The sequence below is a fragment of the Diadema antillarum genome, unplaced genomic scaffold, assembly GCF_040938485.1.
Source record: "Diadema antillarum isolate AM-2024a unplaced genomic scaffold, OU_Dant_1.0 seq00000604_RagTag, whole genome shotgun sequence".
NCBI classification, from domain to species: domain Eukaryota; kingdom Metazoa; phylum Echinodermata; class Echinoidea; order Diadematoida; family Diadematidae; genus Diadema; species Diadema antillarum.
The window spans coordinates 1368652-1375440 of record NW_027271532.1 but is presented as its reverse complement, the minus strand read 5'-3'; positions in this window follow the sequence as shown (position 1 = coordinate 1375440).

Genomic DNA, 6789 nt, shown 5'->3' with positions numbered 1-6789 from the left:
TTGACTCATTAAAAAAGAAAGGACTTTTAATATTTTTAATTGTTTTTTATTTTCGGGACACCAAATTTTTCTCTCGGGCCACCAAAAATTTGAAATTTAGGATTTTGGTGGCCCCATTGGGCTACCAAACAAAAAAGTTAGTGTCGAGCCATGATACATAACATATAACAACTATAAATGAAACATGGAAACTACAAAAGACTGGAGTCTTGTCAGGGTAGTTCGCAACAGAAAAAATAATTATAGGAAACAATATTGCTTTCCGATCAAGACATAGGACAGGTGAAAATATTACCAAAACACGAAAAAACAGACAAACTTACACAAAAAATACATTATCATTAATTGAATAATGGTGTTTAGTCATATCACCCCTCGAAAACAAAAACCATAAAATTATCTTTGATAATAGTGTATTTCATAATGACAACTCTAACTTTCTAACAAATTTCTTTTCAGATTTTTCTTTAAAATATTTGTAGTTGGAGAATTTATAACTGTATGGTAGAGAATTCCATAATGAGGGTCCAGTGTGTCTGAGTTTGTGCATCATATCCATATATATCTACCTTAAATAAATGATATTTATTACTAATTCGAGTATTGTAACTATGAATTTGATAATTAGATTTAAACATACCAGAAATCATCTCAGGTAACAAATTCATTTTATGCTTAAACATATACATAAGAATATCAAACTCATTCAATTGATATACATATATTCAAAACATTCATTTTCAAAAACAAAGGCATTGACGGCGCTTTATAATGCGAGTTTGTACAGAATCGAATTGCTCTTTTTTGAAGGATAAAAGTGTCGAGAGCTGAGATGAAGCGAGTTAGTCAAGCAGTTATCTTTTTCCTTTTCTTTTTTTTTTTTTGATAGAAAAAAAAACACCCCAAAATCACCAGAAGTGTGCACTATAGAACGTTAATTTTCAGTTCTGAAAATGCACAATCTCCCTTGCGTGGGAGGGGGGTACATCCCTCCCAGACCCTCCCCCGCTCGGTCGCTCCGCTCCCTATATTCCACCTTCAAGTTTTTGCCCCCCCCCCCCCCAACATGAAAATGGATGGACGCCGCTGGAATGGATTAGCAGAGAAAGTCATTTGCTGAAAATGTGTTAAAATGAAGGTTCATAATTGATTAGTGTGACAATAATTATTATTAGAAGAAATAAGTTTGAAAGAGCGATCCCTATTCACCAAAATCACGATACCAATTAGCAGCTACTTTATATTCTGTGTCTGGAAATATACCAACCAAAGTTCATTGAGACTTGCTTGAATTGGCTCATTTCTTTAAACGGCTTCTTGTGCTTCTGATCGACCGCAATACATTGCGTAACTTTTTCTAATGAAAATGTGAAGTCCTAATTAATTATGTCAATACATAGGATTATGTGTTTTATATATATGATTAATTGCAATCTATTGATAATCAAAACAAATGAATATGAATCAATAAAGTATTTCTGAGGAAAAACAAAACAGAACAGTAAATTTGATGGTGTTGTCCATTGAATTTGGTTAAGAAGAATAAGAGGGGCAGTGATTTCGGGACTTTAGGATGATCATATTAAGTAATGTGTGCGTTGGCATATGTATGGGGGATTTTAGGGACACACTGATATATCATCAATAATTATATGATATAAATGTATACAGGGCATATGTATAAATATGATAAGATATATAATCAATAATTGCTTGTTAGTCAATCTATAAGGGCAGTATATGCATAAATCGATAGGGTGCCCTCTACTTTAGAGTATTCTTGTCCCCAGAATATGTACGGTTAAAAAAATCAAAAACAGTAGGCCTATTGTTGTTTCGTTTTGTTCTTCGTTGTACGACATGTTCGTTCAAAAATCAAATTCCCCTGAATCTCTGTTCGGTATGTGTATGTATATATGTGTTTATGTGTGTGTGTGTGTGTGTGTGTGTGTGTGTGTGTGTGTGCAAGGGCGCCGGAAGGGAGGGGGGGGGGGGGACGCAGAGGGGGGCACTTGCCCACCCAAACTTTTTTTTTTTTTTTTTTTTTGGGGGGGGGGGTAAAACGAGTTCCCCCCCCCCCCCCCCCAAGTGCCCCTGTAACAAATAATCAATTATTCAAAGACCAAAATTAACAATAAAAGCGTTTTTCTTTTCCAAAAGTTGTCAATTTCATAACTGAAAATTTTTCCCCCTTCCGGGGCGAAAATTATAATACACGTACACTGATAATATACATTATTACATCCATACACTAATATTTACTTATGAGTAAATTTAGTGTATAGATGGTAGCACCGCGTCCTCCAGTGTGTCCCCTGAGACATTCCTTTAGTAAAGCTTTCATTTTTCCTTTTCTTCTATATGCTTTTCAGTAATATAAGAATAATTTTCATTACTCAAACAATGCGATCACATTTAAGCTTTTAATGAGTCCATTTCAGACGAATGCTGGCAAAGTGAAAGTGGCTCGCTCGCTCTTCCCGTACTTATCGTAAAATGAATAGTTTTCATAAGTTATGATCATAGTCCTTCGAAGTGATTTTTTTTTTAATTCCATAGAAAATAGATTTAAAATGCTCTATAAATGCAATTTTTATACTCTATTTTTACAAAAAGTCCCTACCGTGGGAAAGGTATCACCCTTCCCACGTTCGGTCGCTTCGCTCTCTGGCCGAGGATCTCGCACCATTTACCCCCCGTATGTTATAATCATAGTCCTTCGCATTGATTTTTTTCACTATGTTTAATTCCCTAGAAATTTGCTTTTAAATGCTCTCTAAACGCGACTTTTGTACTCTGTTTTTACAAAAGGTCCACACCCTCGCCGAGGATCTCACACCGTCACATAAAATGTATCATATAACGTTAATATAAAATGAATCATATAGTCCAAGTTCGCAGTGACAACTGTGTTTATTTCCCTAGTTTGATTCACAATGCTCTATAAACGCGACTGTTATACTCTGTTTTTACAAAAAGTCCGTAGCGTGGGAGGGGGGTATCCCACACCCTCCCCCTGCTCGGTTGCTTCGCTCCCTCGGCGAGGATCTCACACCGTCACATCAATGTGCCCCCGTCGAGCCCCCCCCCCCCCCCCCCTTCCACAAGAAACAACAAACAAACAAACAAACAAATAAAAACAAAACAGAAACAGAAGCGTTCCGGCGCGCTTGGGTGTGTCACTTTGTGTGTTTAATTAAATAATGTCTCTAAGTATGATGTTTAAAATGATGCTCTATCAAGTGTGCACCAGATCGCACAATTTCACATCCCAAATATGTATACATGTACATTGTAAAGGCAACGTAGACAAATACTTGTACAAGTACTTTGAAAACAACCTATGCTTATGAATACGTGCCACCAGCAGTGTATGTATACACGTATAATATGTACAGTGTGTTATGTGCATGTATGATGATACAGGAACCAATAAATCAAATTACCAAAAAAAAAAAAAAAAAAATCTCGCAGGTTACTATTAGTGTCAAAGCGCACCCCCTTGAAAAAAAAGCTGGTGACGCCCTTGAGTTGTCCAATTGGCAGTAAATTAGGGATTCTGTCTGTAATCTCTTTGTCCATAGATGCATGTATAGGGTACATGTTTTTCACATCAGTGTGTGTCCATTGCATGCTGATAGGCATTGCACAAGCAACCAACATCTGGCCAAACTAATATTTGATTTCTAGGTGTTAGTTCATGTATCGTATAGACAGCGTTAGGACCTCCTCACAGCCATGTCATGTCCACCTAATATCCTGAGGGAACCAGGTTCCTGATTCAGATAAAACAGTACACCAATCGTAACATATGCCTTTTGCACCCCAAAAAGGCAGGCAGCTTTCATACAGCATCTTGGAGTTGCTTCATGAAATTTAATTGATGTGACCAGCATGCCAACAAAATATGCACAAAGGGCTACATGCCAAAGTCAGGGCCGTATATGGGTGGTGGTCAGAAGTCATTGTATCAAGAACAATAGGTATAAACATTTACTATCAAGGATAAAAAAAAAAAATAAAATATAAAATGGAGGGGGACTAATGCACTGTAGCCTAGTGTAGGCCTATGCGTGAACAATATGTTGATATAGAAACTTATATTATGATGATTTCGTAGAGAAAAAGGAAAAATTGGTGGAAATTTACATATACGCCTAGGGCCCGTAGCTGTAAGTGCAAATGTTATTTAAAGAGGAAATCCACCCCAAAAATGAATAAACTTCAAAAGAAAGAAAAATATTCCCTACAGTTTACGATACAAAAATGAAAAAATATACATACACGTGTATACTGTATATCCCAATTCCCAGTGAACCCCAAATTGCACCCAGCTTGCTGTGATGAGCCCTGCTGTCCAGATCGAAGGACTTCCCTTATCCTCCTCTCCCCTCCCCTCCCACCCTCTCAGTAGGTTTGTGTTATGTGTGTGCAATGTGTGTGTGTGTGTGTGTGTGTGTGTGTGTACATGCGTGTGTGTTTTGGGGCAGTTGTTTCTTCTTCTTCTTGTTTGATTTTTGTTTTGCTTTGTTTTGTTTTGTTTTTTGTTTTGTCTTGTTGTTTGTTTTTTTTGGTCGCTGCGCGTGTCCTTCGCCATCATCATGAATTTCGGCCTACCACCATCTACCAAAATACTGTCAATGTACTGAAACACCCATTATCATTATGTCATTGGATTTCAAGAAAGGTTTTGATACTATTAAAGGACAAGTTCACCTTCATAAACATAAGGATTGAGAAAATGCAACAATATTAGTAGAACACATCAGTGAAAGTTTGAGGAAAATTGGACAATCGATGCAAAAGTTATGAATTTTTTAAATTTTTGTGTTGGAACCGCTGGGTGAGGAGACTACTACCCATATTACCCATAACTGTTTGTCGGTAACGAGTCAGGGGAATGTGTCCTTTTTTGAAAAGATGGAATTTTGTGAAATTCTCTTTATATTTTCCTTATATTGTTGTACGCATGTGACATCTAAGTTATTCATACACTGCAGTAGTCTTCTCATCCAGCGGGTACTGCACAAAAACTTCAAAAATTCATAACTTTTGAACGGATTGTCTGATTTTCCTCAAACTTTCAGTGATGTGTTCTACTAATACATGTATTGCTACATTCTATCAATCCTTATGTTAATGAAGGTGAACTTGTCCTTTAATCATGATTTTTTGTTTGGTTTGTTGAAGGAACTAAGATTCAAAGAATCTTTCATTAGATGGATCAAAACGTTGTACAGAAATGCTAATGGTAGAGTAATGAATTATGGTTGGATATCTGAAGAATTTTTTTATTAAAAGAGGTGTGCGGCAAGGATGTCCGTTATCAGCTCTTTTGTTTATCATTGTTACAGAAATTTTAGCAGTAAAGATAAAGCAGAATGTTAAAATAAAAGGTATTTTAGTACCTAATATTGAATCAGAAAATGAGTATAAAGACATTCGAATTATTCAATTTGCTGACGATACTACAATTTTAGTTGATTCTGTTGATTCCTTCACAGAAGTAATGAAAGAAGTAAAAATTTTTGGTGAAAATGCTGGCCCAAAAATTAATTGGTCAAAATCTCAGTTTATGAGACTGAACTTAGATATTGAAACTATTGGAGAATTAAATCTCACAGAAGACGCCATAAAATGTCTCGGTATATATTATGTCGGGAAATGTTATAAAGAAGTTGAAGACCTTAACAGGGAAGGCAAAATAGGGAAAATAAAAAATACACTAGATTTATGGAGAATGAGAAATTTGACATTGTATGGAAAGGTGACCATTATCAAACAATTAGTTACATCTCAGTTAGTATACTCTCTGAAAAAATCGAGTGAAAATATTCACTCCAAAATCTTCGAGTGATCCCTGACGTCACTCCAAAATGAGTGAAAATGAGCATTTTCACTCAAAATTCACTCCAATTTCACTCGAAATTCACTCTTTTTTGTATTCACTCTTTTTAGAGTGAAAATTTTCACTCGATTTTTTTAGAGAGTACACAGCTATACAGCAGAACCTGTGTCCTTAAAGATAATTAGGTCAGTAAATAGATTACTGTATTCTTTTATTATGGAATTCCAAACGGGAAAAGGTAAAACGAACCGTATGCTGCAACCCAGAAACAAGAGGAGGACTTAAAATGGTCGATTTGTTTTCAAAATGTTTATCTCTCCATTTATGATGGATTAAGAAGTATTTTTCTGAGGAACAAATGTCATGGAAGATTTTATTTCAATATTGGACCCAGAAAATTCGCGGAATGCCTTTGTGTTGGAAATTTAATCGCAAGAAAAATGATATATTAAGAATATGCAGAAGGAGAAAAAAACCTGAGTTTTATATTGACCTTTTCTGTTCATGGTCTGAGTTAAAGTACATAGATATGTTTAATGTTAATGATATAAAGAAAGAAGTTGTTTGGAATAACAGTCATTTATAGATATGACAATGAAATGTTATGTTTCCAGAGTTGGATAAAGGAAAATGTTATCACAGTGAAACAGATTATATGGGGAGTGGAAAGACGTTACATCCATAAATGAAATCTTCCGAGACAGGCAGCTGCTCGCCTCATTTGAATTGTCTAAGTTAAAAAGCATTCCCCAGGTTTTGGTTAGACAAGTTACGTAATGATATACAGACTCTTGTACTGCTGCACACAGAAGAATTTGATGCTATTGAGGAGATAGAATCAGTGTACAGAAAACATCAGCTAAGCATTATTATAGATTATTTTTGCATAAGAAAAAACAAGAACCTGCATGTTTATACCTCTGGCAAGGTTATTTGAATTT